At 36.5% G+C, this 13,298-nt stretch overlaps 1 long non-coding RNA gene across 1 annotated transcript; it reads left to right on the forward strand.

The window, feature by feature from the left end:
* On the forward strand, positions 1–11,702 carry LOC139362206 (uncharacterized). The gene is made up of 3 exons (XR_011620596.1): positions 1–80; positions 1,952–2,072; positions 11,448–11,702. It is a non-coding gene; the product is annotated as an uncharacterized lncRNA (long non-coding RNA).
* The last annotated feature ends 1,596 nt before the right edge of the window (positions 11,703–13,298 follow it).

Below are 13,298 nucleotides of genomic sequence, written 5' to 3' on the forward strand. Positions count from 1 at the left end.
CTGGAGTGCAATGGTGCAACTTGGCTCATTGCAAACTCTGCCTCCCGGGTTCAAGTGATCCTCCTGCCTCAGTCTCCCAAGTAAGTGGGATTGCAGACATTTATCACTACGCCAAGCTAATTTTTGTATTTTTAGTAGATACACGGTTTTCCCATGTTTGCCATGCTGGTCTCGAACTCCCGACCTCTGGTGATCTACCCACCTGGGCCTCCCAAAGTGCTGGGATTACAGGCATGAGCCACCGTGCCCAGCTAAATAATGAATGTTTAATGAGTTTACAGCAAACTAACAAGGCTTTACGTGGTCATTCTCCCTCTTTCCCCCAACTTCTTGGTAAGGGGAAATGGTGACAGCAAAGAGTAAGAAATGAGAAGCAGCAAACCTGGAGAACAGAGGGAGGTTGAGTTTAAAATAATTCTTCAAAAAATCTTTCATAGATGCAGAATGATATCTTAAAGGACTTAAAAAAAAAAAAAAGCTGAAATCTACCTTTGTGTCATCTTCATTTCTCACCCTTCCTTTGTTTTAAGGTGACATCAATATACATATTATTAACCTCAGAATAATTGAGTCGTCCTTATGACTCCCCCAAACAATTCAGTTATATCTTTAATCTAACAATCCTCGGAATCTAAGATTTTTTCAGAGATAACTACATGTCTTCCTTTAATGATACATTTAAATTACTTTTATATTCCTCATAGTGTAAATTTTTCAGAAGTATTTCTTTAGCCCTATAATATATACCTGCCATTTGTCCATAAATACAGTATTTTTAAAATGCTAAAGCTAATGTAAATGCTTCAGAAATGACTTAGCAGAAAATATGATATCATGCTTACAAAATATTCTGAAGTTACTGTCCTTTGTCTTTAAGGTATATTGAAAGTTCTTATTATTGTCCCTATTAATCTCTATAAGATACTTTTAATAATTTTGTCCCCAGGATTACCACCTAATAACTAGTTAGTTTTGAGATCAAAGGAGTATGATCCACAAATGTAAAGAAGTTTAAACCATAGAAAATAAAACCAGCATTACTCTCTAAATTTACTATGTTTAAGATTTTGGGAGGTAAGAAAAACTAGTATCTATTTAATTTAATAAGAATTAATTATCTACATTTGTACAATACTTTCCCATATATTAACCATATGAATTTAAAGTAGCTGCTGAGATAGGCAGGCTGTATTATAATTCTCATCTTAAAATGAGAGGAAATAGACATCTGTATAGTCAAGTGATTGGTCCAACTTTCAAAGTAACTCCTAGAATCAAGGTCTAAAGGCAGTAAGGCTCAAGCTATCATAACAAAATGCCATAGACTGGGTGGCATAAACAAAAAAAATTTATTTTCTCACAGTTCTGGAAGCTGGGAAGTATGAGATCAGGTGATTCAGTCCTGGTGAGGGCTCTTTTCCTGGCTTGCAGATGGCCACCTTCTCACTGTGAGCTCACATGGCCTTTTTTCATCATGTGCACATGAAAAGAGATAGGAAGATCTCGCTCTTTCTCTTCTTATGAGGTCACCAATCCTATAAGGTTAGGACTCCATTATTATAATCTCATTTAACTTTAATTACCTCCTAAAAATCCTATCCCCAAGTCACCCTGGGGGTTAGGGCTTCGATGTATGAATTTTGAGGGAATACAAACATTCAGTTCAAAACATAGAGTTTGGGTTTGGGAATTAGACAGGTTTAGCTCTGCCACTTTTTCTTTTTAATAAAGCTTTTTATGTTTAAAACATTTAGATTTAAAGAAAAATTCAAAAATATTACAGAGAGTTTCTGTACATCTTGCATGTAGTTTCTCCTATTGTTAATAGCTTACCTTAGTATGGTTCATTTGTTGAAACTAAGGAACAAACATTAGTGCATTGCTATTAACTAAAGTCCATATTTTACTTACATTTTCTTAGTTTTTGTCTAATTTTTTTTTTCTATTCCAGTGTCCCATCTTGGATACTACATTACCTTTAGTCGTCATTTGTCCTAAGGATCCGTCTGGCTGTGACAGTTTTTCAGACTTTGTTTTTGCTGGCTTTGAAAGTTCTGAAGAGTAGTCATCAGGTATGTTATGGTATGTTCTACAATTATGTCTTTTCTGATGTTTTTCTCATGGTTAGGTTTTTCCGGTTTGGGGGAAGAAGACCACAATTATAAAGTATCATTTCTACTGATTTTATGAAGGGTGAATAATGTCAACATGATAACTATTCTTGATATTAACCTCGGCCACCTGGTCAAGTTCACTTTGTCAAGTTTCTCCATAGCAGGTTATTCTTTACCTCCTCCCACTCGCCATACCGTATTCTGGAGGGAAATCACTAAGTCCAGCCCATACTTACTGATGGAGAGTTATGCTCTACCTTTTTGAGGGAGGAGTATCAACATAAATTATTTGGCATTTTTTGCAGATTTTTCTCTTCTCTTATATTTATTTATTCAATCATTCATTTATATTGTTGTGAATTAATTGAATTATTTTATATTTGCTCTATAATACAAAACAACTTGTATCTCTGTTACCACCTGCTGAATGCACATTTTAATAGAGCACAAGTTATTTTTCCTTTGCTCTTCATTGCATCGTGTATGGAATACAGGTTACATTGGAGGAAAACATGCAACTGGATCTATGATAAGACAGGACATAGGCTCTGGTAAAGATTTTATGACAACAAAAACACAAATTGACAAATTGGACCTAATTAAACTAAAGAGCTTCTGCACAACAAAAGAAACTACCAACAGAGTAAATAGACAACCTACTGAATGGGAGAAAATATTTGCAAACTATGCATTCGACAAATGTCTAATGTATAGAATCTATAAGGAGCTTAAACAAATTAACAAGCAAAAAACCAACAACCCATTAAAAAGTGGGCAAAGGACATGAACAGACACTTTTCAAGAGAAGACTTACAAGCAGCCAACAAGCATATAAAAAGATGCTCAATGTCACTAGTAATTAGAGAAATGCAAATCAAAACCACAATGAGATACCATCTTATACCAGTCATAATTGCTATTATTAAAAGGTCAAAAAATAACAGATGCTGGCAAGGTTGTGGAGAAAAGGGAACACATATTCTGCTGGTGGGAATGTAAATTAGTTCAGTCATTGTGGAAAGCAGCTTGGAGGTTTCTCAAAGAACTTAAAAGAGAACTACCACTCGACCCAGCAATCCCATTACCGGGTGTATACCCAGAAGAATATAAATCATTCTACCATAAAGACACATGCACATGTATGTTCATTGCAGCACTACTCACTATAGCAAAGACATCAATGCCTATCAGTGGTATGCCCATCAATGGTAGACTGGATAAAGAAAATGCCCATCAGTGGTAGACTGGATAAAGAAAATGTGGTACATATACAGCATCGAATACCACACAGCCATAATAAAGAATGAGATTATGTCCTTTGCAGCAACATGATGGAGCTGGAAGTCATTAACCTAAGCAAACTAACACAGAAACAGAAAATCAAAACCTGCATGTTGTCACTTATAAGTGGGAGCTAAACATTGAGTACACATGGACACAAAGAAGAGAATAATAGACACCAGGGCCTAATTGAGGGTGGAAGGTGGGAGGAGGGTGAGGATCAAAAAACTACATATTGGGAATTATGCTTACTACCTGGGTGATAAATAATCTGTACTCTAAACCCCCATGACATGCAATTTACCTCTATGACAAACCTGCATATGTACTCCTGAACCTAAAATAAAAGTTGTAAAAAATTTAGTTAAAAAAAGTAATCTAAGATATGATTACATATAAATTTCAGAATTCAGTGGTTTAAAGAACATGTTTATTACTTTTTTACGTATCTGCTTAGGGTGGGGATAACAGGAACTACAGAGTCATTTAAAGACCTAGAGTGATGGAGCTATACCATCTTCACATTTGTCTCCCAGTAAAATGTCTCCATTGTTTAAATGGAGGAGACAGCATGTACTGAATAATTGTATGGGCCAGGCCTTAAAGTAGTGCATACCTTGTATGTTCACATTCCATTGACTAGAACGCAGTCACACAGCCACCACTTTTCAGGGAAGCTGGAAAATACAGTCTAGTTGTACCAGGAAAAAAGGGAGAATGGATTTTGGTGGACACCGCAGTCTGCCACAACTAGTAAATGAAATGAAAAGAAGTGTGTGAAAACATATTTGCAAAATAATATCATTGACATGGCTTTAAAAATGTCATCTACTATCAGAGATAATGATGCTGCTGCTCGTGTTGGTTCTAGGCTGAAATTTTAATCAGATAATGTGTAGGGAAAGGCTTTGGAGGCTGTAAAGTTGTAAACAAGTGTGAAGTGTTATAATTATTTTTCATTTTAGCTTCATGCATTGAAAAAAATACATATTGAAAATGTGTTAGCCCCAACAATCATAACTAACTTAGAATTTATTCATTCTAAGATGCACACTTTTTGATGCTTTACCATCATTGACATCAGTATGCATCTCTCCATGTTGTCAGGCAGCAGTTACAATAAAGTTGTTATTGCTTAAGCATACTCTCAAAGGCTTAGAAGACAATCCTGCAGACCAAAATGGAACATCCTTTTAAGTAATGGTATATAACCATTGCCTTTAAAAGCATTAAAAAAATTGTGTGAAATAACAAAAATAGCAATAATTCAAAGTTAAAAGTGGTTAGGAAAAGTAAGACTTGGTATTTAATATTTGCCTATTTATTTCCTTTTATGCACACATAATACCAATATATAATAATCTATGTATTAATCTAAAACATTTCTTTCAATTAGGATAAAATTAAAATTCCAAGTAATAAGAAAGTATTGGTCATTGTTTAATTTTTTCATTAAAAAATTGTTTCCTTAGCATTCATAATGTAATGATACATCATAAAAAAATAGTATTTTATATTAGACAAAGTATGGCATTTGGCACTCAAAATTATAAACTCCTTAACATACTCTAGTCTGGGCTGCCACTCTTGGTATTGCTGGCTGATGCCTCAGTTATGTTATTTCAAGAGCAACACAAGCTCTGGCCCAAAATATATGCTCAAATCCCCTTCTTTGGTTTGCTAAAATTCTCACTAAAATTCTTTTCTCCCTTGAGTACATTTCCTAGAGAAGCTCATAAAAAATGTAAAGTTGTTATCCAAGAGAGCTAACTCATTAAGACATTAACATCCTTTAAATAGTAGATGAACTAATTTAGTGTAAGAGATAGGCAGTCACTTAGTGAGACATGACAGGAAATTTCTGACTGCTGCATAAAGTATCATTAAAGACTACAGGCTGGGATATCAAACTCAAAGCTGGGTCTGCTTACTATAGGCAAATGTACTGAGTAGGAAGAAGGGGGAAAAAATCACAGCAAAAGGCAAAGGAGGGAAAAGTGAGACAATTTTTGCTTACCCTCCACTGTGTTGTCTACTTTGGCCTTCATTATAGTATTTCTTTCTGTTCGTCTATTCTTGCAGAAAGATCTGTAGAATTTCATTAGAAATACAAATCTCGATGATATAACACTGGTCTGAGGACCTGGGTAGAAGTGAACCTCAAGAAAGCAAACCCTGCCTTTCTTCTCTGCCTCATATTTGTGAAGGCAAAATCTGATTAGCATTGCAATTGTGCTTATATCTTCTTTTTTTTTTTTTTTTTTTTTTTTTTTTTTGAGACGGAGTCTGGCTCTGTCGCCCAGGCTGGAGTGCAGTGGCCGGATCTCGGCTCACTGCAAGCTCCACCTCCCGGGTTTACGCCATTCTCCTGCCTCAGCCTCCCGAGTAGCTGGTACTACAGGCGCCCGCCACATCGCCCGGCTAGTTTTTTGTATTTTTTTGAGTAGAGACGGGGTTTCAACGTGTTAGCCAGGATGGTCTCGATTTCCTGACCTCGTGATCCACCCATCTCGGCCTCCCAAAGTGCTGGGATTACAGACTTGAGCCACCGCGCCCGGCCTGCTTATATCTTCTACTAAACAATTTCACAAAGCACCTCTGTGGAAATAATATACAAAACGTCTATTTCTGTATTTTCTTATCTAATTTTCATCATAACCCTGTGAAATGTTATTTCTCCCATCTTAAAGATAAAAAACTAAGGCTAAAGTAAGTTAAATTACTTGCTTAAGGACAGATAGAGAGTACATGATATAACTTGGTCTCACTCTCAAATCCTGTGATTTAGAACTGTAGAATTTTCTAACACAATGCCAGGTTTCTCTTTTGAGATGTTAAGCTGCGCAGGTCAAATAAAATTGTAGGGGAGGTATTATAGGTAACCACATACGTGCAATAACCAGTTCTGCATTCTGGAAGGGGGTGACAAACATTGTGACAATGGAATCCTCCAGGCCCATGATATGTTTTGCTTGCTCACCTGAGCCTGAGTGCAGGAGGTCTACATTGGTGATATGGCATCCTACCACTGCAATCATGATAGAAAAATATTTAACCTTCTTGGAAATCTTAGACCAACTTTACAGACTACAACAAAAAGGGTAGGACTCTACAAAACTAGAGGCATCTGTGCTTGGGATATTCTAAATCAAGACAACTGAAATCTAGAGAACCTACCAAGAATAATCTCAATGACTGATTCTTCTTCCATTAAGAACCAAAATTTCTGAAAAACCTATAAAAAAATAGAAAGTTTATTACCCATCCCAGCTTCTAGATTCATTATCAAGAAAAAGAAGAGTACTTTGAACACATAGACACAGAAGTAAAACACTGAGTATCACTAAACTCCTGTTCACCTGAACTGTCAGAACAATTAGTTCATCATTTCATTATTCTATTTGGCAAATTTTCCTGGAGAACCTACAATGAGCCAAGCAGAGTGACACTAAAAAATGGCATACCTGCCCCTGGTGCCTTTCCTCCAGGTCACATCCTGATCCTGTTCTCTGGATTTTATCAGGTTTTGAGAGGAGGTAAGAAGACAAAGCCCAGGGACAAGAGAGCCACATTCTCTAGACATACGGCAAAGCTAGCCTATCCTGTCTGCCTCATTTATCCCATATCATATTCTGGTTCTGTAATGCCTCAGAGCCTTCTCCAAGCAAATACACAGTACTATGAAGAAAATATTTCCCTATTTGCTCCTCTGAACATTGCCCTATTCGCTCCTCTCCTTAGCACAATGGCCCAACTGTGGATCTCTGAGGATTCCATTACAACCTTGACTCATGTTAGCATTCCTCCTTTGGAATGATGTAAGAAAGAATGCACAGAGCACCCCCTAGAGAGTAATGTAAGTGACCAACAATTGATTCATAAGCATTATAATAAATTCCATGAGGAAAAAAATAATTGGGAGGAGTTTTTAGAAAATACTACTTTATATGTGCTAATATCATAAGAAAAGTAAGCTAACAAGTTAAACAAGGAGGACAGTATAGTCTTAAAATTTAAATCTTAAGTAAGGACACAACCTTGGTTCCAAACTCAGCATTGTTCTTTGCCAGCTATGTGACCTTAAGCAAGTTACTTAGGTTTTTCAAACCCAAATTTTCACAGCTCTAAATTGAAAATTATAGCAGAACTACTCATAGGGTTCTTGTAAGATTCAAATGGGAAATTAAAGGCTTGTAGCATGGTGCCTGTTACATAACAAACGTTCACTATTCATTATTATAATGATGCTCAAGATAGCCTCAAAGTTATCCCAAGATTTGGAGCAATTATAGCAATCACTGGAATAGTATATTAGAAAGAAGCAGTCTTGTTAGAAGCTGTAGAGATTTACAGCTGTATGAGACTCTCAGGTCCTGAAAGCAGACCTTATGAAGGCTAGTGGAAAGCATCAGTGTGAAGACAAAAAAAAAAAGCTAGGCTGGGAGAGGTGGTGGGGGATAGAAATCAGAAGTAACACTGTTGTGAAAATATCTTGCAAATTATTGGCCAGATAAAAAATAGTTTCCTAACCTATATAATGGCAAAGTTGTTAGAAAGAAACTTTTCTACTTTTCCCCTATTCCAGCTCATCAAATATATACTGAGTACCTACCTTGTACTAGGCTTTATGTTAGGAAGTTCTGTTATTACTCAAATGAAAACATCATATATGAGGGCCCTCTGCCTGTAGCATCTTTCACTAGACTGTAGACACACTTATTCTGAACAAACGGGATGCTCCTGCCCACCTAGCTATTCCATAGAATGTCACTTTAACAGGTAGGGGAGGAATTCTTTCAGTTAAGAGTATGTGAGTGCCTTATTCCTCTGCTAGAATAACAACAACAATGAACACTTACTGTGTACCAGGCACTGTTCTAAGCACATTATGTACATTAACTTTTTTAAATGTTCACCACGTATATTGTGAATTATATACTATTGTTATCCTCATTTCACCATTGAGAAAACTAAAACAGAAGTCGAATAACTCGCCCAAGATTACGTGGGTAAAATGTGGTAGAGCTTTGCTATATGTGCTACATATGTGCAAGTTCTGAACCCTGAACACACACTTCAAATCCAATGACCTAGTAGTAAATCACTGACTCTGGCTTTGAAGACCTCAAATAATAGTGTGGGGTGAGGTCAGTCTTCTGACGACCCACTGGAAGCCGCATTTGGGAACAACAGTGTATCTAATGAATTATTCACTTTCCTTCCTGAAAAATCATATCTCTTCAAAATATAGGGAAGAGATGGGACAATTACTGCTGTGGATGTAATTCTAACTCACAAGAGGAACTGGTTGTACAGTGAAGGTGAAATAAATCATAGAACAAAAATGACTATACAATCCTAGAATTAGTGATGGCCACATAGGGTAAATCTGGAGTCCACTCTGCAGCTTCAGTTGAAAGAAGGCAGATTTTCAAAAGCATATCAGGGAAAAACAGGCATGTTAAATTAATAGGGCACACAAAGCTAAAAGAGGTGAATGAATGTTTCAAGAGTTAAAAATGCTCGAGAAAACATGATTCCAATTATGTAATTATTAACAATTTCAGTTACAGGCTGTCACAGACCTCTAAAAATAGCATCGAAAGGGGCTGAGGTGTGTGAAAATGATTCAGGACCAGAGAAAGGTTGTCCTAATTATGTTCATAATGAAAAAATCCAAAAAAGGCCTGACGCTATTGTTTTATGCCAATGGCACAACATACGTGAATCACATACATTTTTTAACTTTTCACCTGTATTGTGATTTTATTTTTTCTACCAAGGAGAAAAAAAGGGGCAGGAAAAAACCACCTGAAGTGGTATGAAACATCACGATGCATGTAGAGATTTTAAAATTGTTCTCAGCTCCCTTAATGAATTCAAGTATTTTTTGTTCCTGTGGATACATTCCAAAGACACTTGGGGAAGGGGGTGCTGGTGAGAAGCTCTTAGTAATCTATGTGAAATCAGTTCCAAAAGACTGAAGATAAGGAAATATATTTTTAGTGATCCCAAAAGGGAAGAACATGTATCTTATAAATGATAGGTTGCTAAACTTAACCAGACTCGGGTGGATTCTTGCCTCTGTTTCACAAGTAACAGCTCTTTCTGGGTTGTTTAGCCTTAAGCAGAGAGGACAGGGGCAAGGAGCGGGGGAAAGTGGCTTGCATGACAGATGTCTTCAAATATTTGAAGAGTTGTCACATGGAAAATGAATTATATTCGTAACTGCTGAGTCCCAGTGGTTATAACAAGGACCTAGCACTTAGAGGCAGATGAGTTTGGATTCAATATAAGAAAGTTGTCTAAAATTTTAATGAAAGAATAGACTCCCTTGGGAAATAGTAAGTTCCCTGGCACTGGAAGTGCACATGCTGTGTGTTGTAAAGGAAATTCAAATAATTTCATCTCCCTCCTAAATTGATATTAGGATGCTCCAAGACTACAGGACCTCAAACAGCCTTTTCAGTCCTAAAATGCTAATGCATGTCAAGATTTCTTCCTTCAACATAGTTTTAAACTGACCAAATGGTCATTAATAAATTATTTCTGCTTAAATATCCCATGAACCAGCCATTGAAAAAATAATTTTGGGGACTGGGGGAATGAATGATGAGAAATTACTTAATGGGTGTAATGTACATTATTCAGGTGACAGACATACTAAAAGCCCAGACTTCACCAGTATACACCAGATAACCATGTGACAAAATTGCACTTGAACACCTTAAACTTACACAAATTTTAAAAATAAAGGGAAATAATAATAATTTTTCAAATTCATTAACATACTAATGGCTGATAATTTCCTATGTTCTAAACTATTTTCTAACTGCAACTTTTTTTAAAACTAGCACTTATGATTATCGTCTGTAATATTCTGTAATATTCATATGCTCATCTGCTCCTAAAGGAATATAAAATAAATTCTAAAGTGTTTTTATTACGAATTGTGGTCTATTGGTCTCATAAAGGACACAATTTAACAATTTCTGCATTCTGTAACCTATCAACAATTACAGGCTAATATCAATTATTAAAGCACTTAAATGTGAGTTAGATCACATTAAATTTTGATGCAGTCCATATCAACATCTTTAAGCCATCTAGAATATATTTTTAAATGTATGACTGAGGGCACAACATGGAGATTTGAAACCATAATAAGAACACAAGACTGCATTTAAGCAGAGTAAATATTGCCATGAACAAAGGAATCTAAAGGAAGGATTCTTTCTATAATAACTTCAATCAATGCCCTAGGAAGATGAAGGATGAGATTTTAAATGTAGTCTACACTGAAAAGCTGTTATTGAGAGAGACTTCCAGCTGTGATGACAAATGGCATTTATAGATCTCAGTAACTTCTAACTGCTATATCCCTTTTTTCTAAATAACTTCTAACTGCTATATCCCTTGTCAAAATGGTAAATTCAGCAGAATATACACGAGTGACTAAATAACCTTAATTCTCTACCTTCAAATATTTACAATTTGAGTTTTTAATTTTTCATTATGTACCTTTTATTCATTTCACATCTTCTTCATCCTCAATAAGCCTTGGGAAGCATTCATCTCTATTGCTGTCTTTGGCTTTTGCTTTATAAATAAGACATAAATAAGTTTTATAACCAAAAATCTCAGTATTAGAACCAGAATCAAGGTCTTTTGTGACCAAACCCAATATATAATGTAGCACACTATAATCTTCTCCTACCTTAGGCTGACAACTTCATTAATAAAACCCTTCAAGTCAATCCAGACTTGCAAATTGTCATTGCCTAACATCTCAGGGATAAGAAAAAAATTATGCCCTTCTTTAGAAATTTACTTAGCAGAAGATAGTGTCGTAAAGAAATTAAATCATTTATTATTAAAAAAACTTCCCTCAACTCTCTCAATTTTTATACTTCCATCATTTCTCTCAGTTTAAGGGTATTATTTACACTGCAGTTATTTTCAACTATCTCCTTTATTAACAGCTAAAATACTTTCCCTTATGAATCAAAATGATAGCTCTGCCAACAATAAATATCTCTCATGACTTTTCAGAAAAAATGTTTCCAAAAGCCCTTCTGTCCGGGGAAGAGATTCAAGCTGTCTGCACCATCTTAATAGGGGCTTATGAAATGTCCTGCTCAGGAAGAAAGAAATAACTAAAGATGGAAAAGATGATGTCCCCCGCCCCGACCCCTTCACAGCCTGACTTCCCGCTTCATTTCCAATGCTACTGCAATAACTCAGACCCTTATCATCTCATGCATGGAATAGTCTGCTAGCTGATTTTCCTGACTCCAATATTATTTCTCTGCTTCATTTCCTTTGTATGTAAAGTAGAGAATAATAATGGCACCTTCTTTATTATAAATTGCTATGAAAAATAAATGAGTGACTACATAGAAACTGGTTAGACTAGTATCTGGCACATAGTAAGCACTCAATAAATATTAACCCCATATGAAATTTTATCTTCTATACTTCTCCAAGGCTGAACATTCTACAGTGAAAATCTGGATGCATCCAGAATCCACCATTTCCCATCTCTTCTGCTGCTACCATTCTTGTCCAAGCCGCCATCATCACCTGCCCTGGATTATTACAACAGACTCCAAATTGGTCTGTTAACCCGGTGGCCAAGTGATCCTTTTGAATTTCAAGTTGGATTATGTCACTCCTCTGTGCTCTCTTTCCCTCTTTCTCTTAACTCTTCATGTCATCACAAGTACATGTTAAAGTCCTTACAGTGGTCTCCAAGGCTCTGAACAGTCCATGACCTTTTTTCCCTTACTTTCCTGCCATCACCTCCACCTCCACTTCTTACAGTTTACTTAACTCAGCCTCTCAAGCCTCTTCAGGATACTCCACACATGCCAAGTCTGTTCCTACTGTAGATTCTTTGGACCAGCAGTTCCCTCTTCCTGTGACATCTTCTCCCCTCTCCCCTACAATTTCCATCATTTACTCCTTTATCTCTTTCCAATCTTTGGCTGCCCTGTTTAGAACTGCAACTCTTCCTCTACCCCAGTAGTGCTGATACCTCTTAACCTGCTCTATATTTTTCCATAGCACATATGGCCTTTTGATGTGCTATATAATTTACTTGTTGATAACATATATCCCCCATCCCCAGTAAAAAGTAAGCTCCACAGGGGCAGAGATTGTTATCTGTTTGTTTATTGATGTATCCTTAATGCTTAGAAGAATCCTGGGCATGTAACATATTTAATATACATTTATCCTATAAAGCAATGAATAAACAAGTTAATGAACATGTTGCCATTCTGCTGAATACCCTTCAGTATCTCCCCACTGCCAAATTAAGTCCAGACTTCTTAGCCAGCTACATCTAATGATCCAGCCCCTGCCCATTCCTTACCCCGATCTCTAGTGGTGACTCACACACAGTGCACTCTCAAAACACACTGAACTATTTGAGCTACTTGAAGTTTCCCAGCCATGCAGCCAAACATCTCCTGCTGACCTGAATGCCTGTGCTCTCCTTTTCAGCTGGTAAACAACTCCCAGTTTTCAGAATGTCACCTCACTTGAGAAGCTTTTCTTAACCTTCCAATTCCTTGTAGAAGGTATTTCTCCCTGCTCTGTGCCCCTGGTATATCCTGAAGCGATTTCTAGCTCAGCAATAAAGTCACTGTATTGATTTCATTTGTTTCCATGCCTATCTCTCTTGACTACATTGTAGGCAGCATGTGAGCAGAGAACTTACTCATATACCCAGCACTATGTTCTGTGCAAAATAGGCCATATGGATCATAGATACTCAATCTGTATTGTTGAATAGTCATAGGAATGCCTGAAAGATGTCTATTGGATATGCTGATTCCCATACTACCTAATAACAGCAGAAAGTTTAGAAAGTCAAAGCTCTTCCAGGTCAAATATTCT

Source organism: Macaca nemestrina, chromosome 3 (assembly GCF_043159975.1).
Source record: "Macaca nemestrina isolate mMacNem1 chromosome 3, mMacNem.hap1, whole genome shotgun sequence".
NCBI lineage: Eukaryota > Metazoa > Chordata > Mammalia > Primates > Cercopithecidae > Macaca > Macaca nemestrina.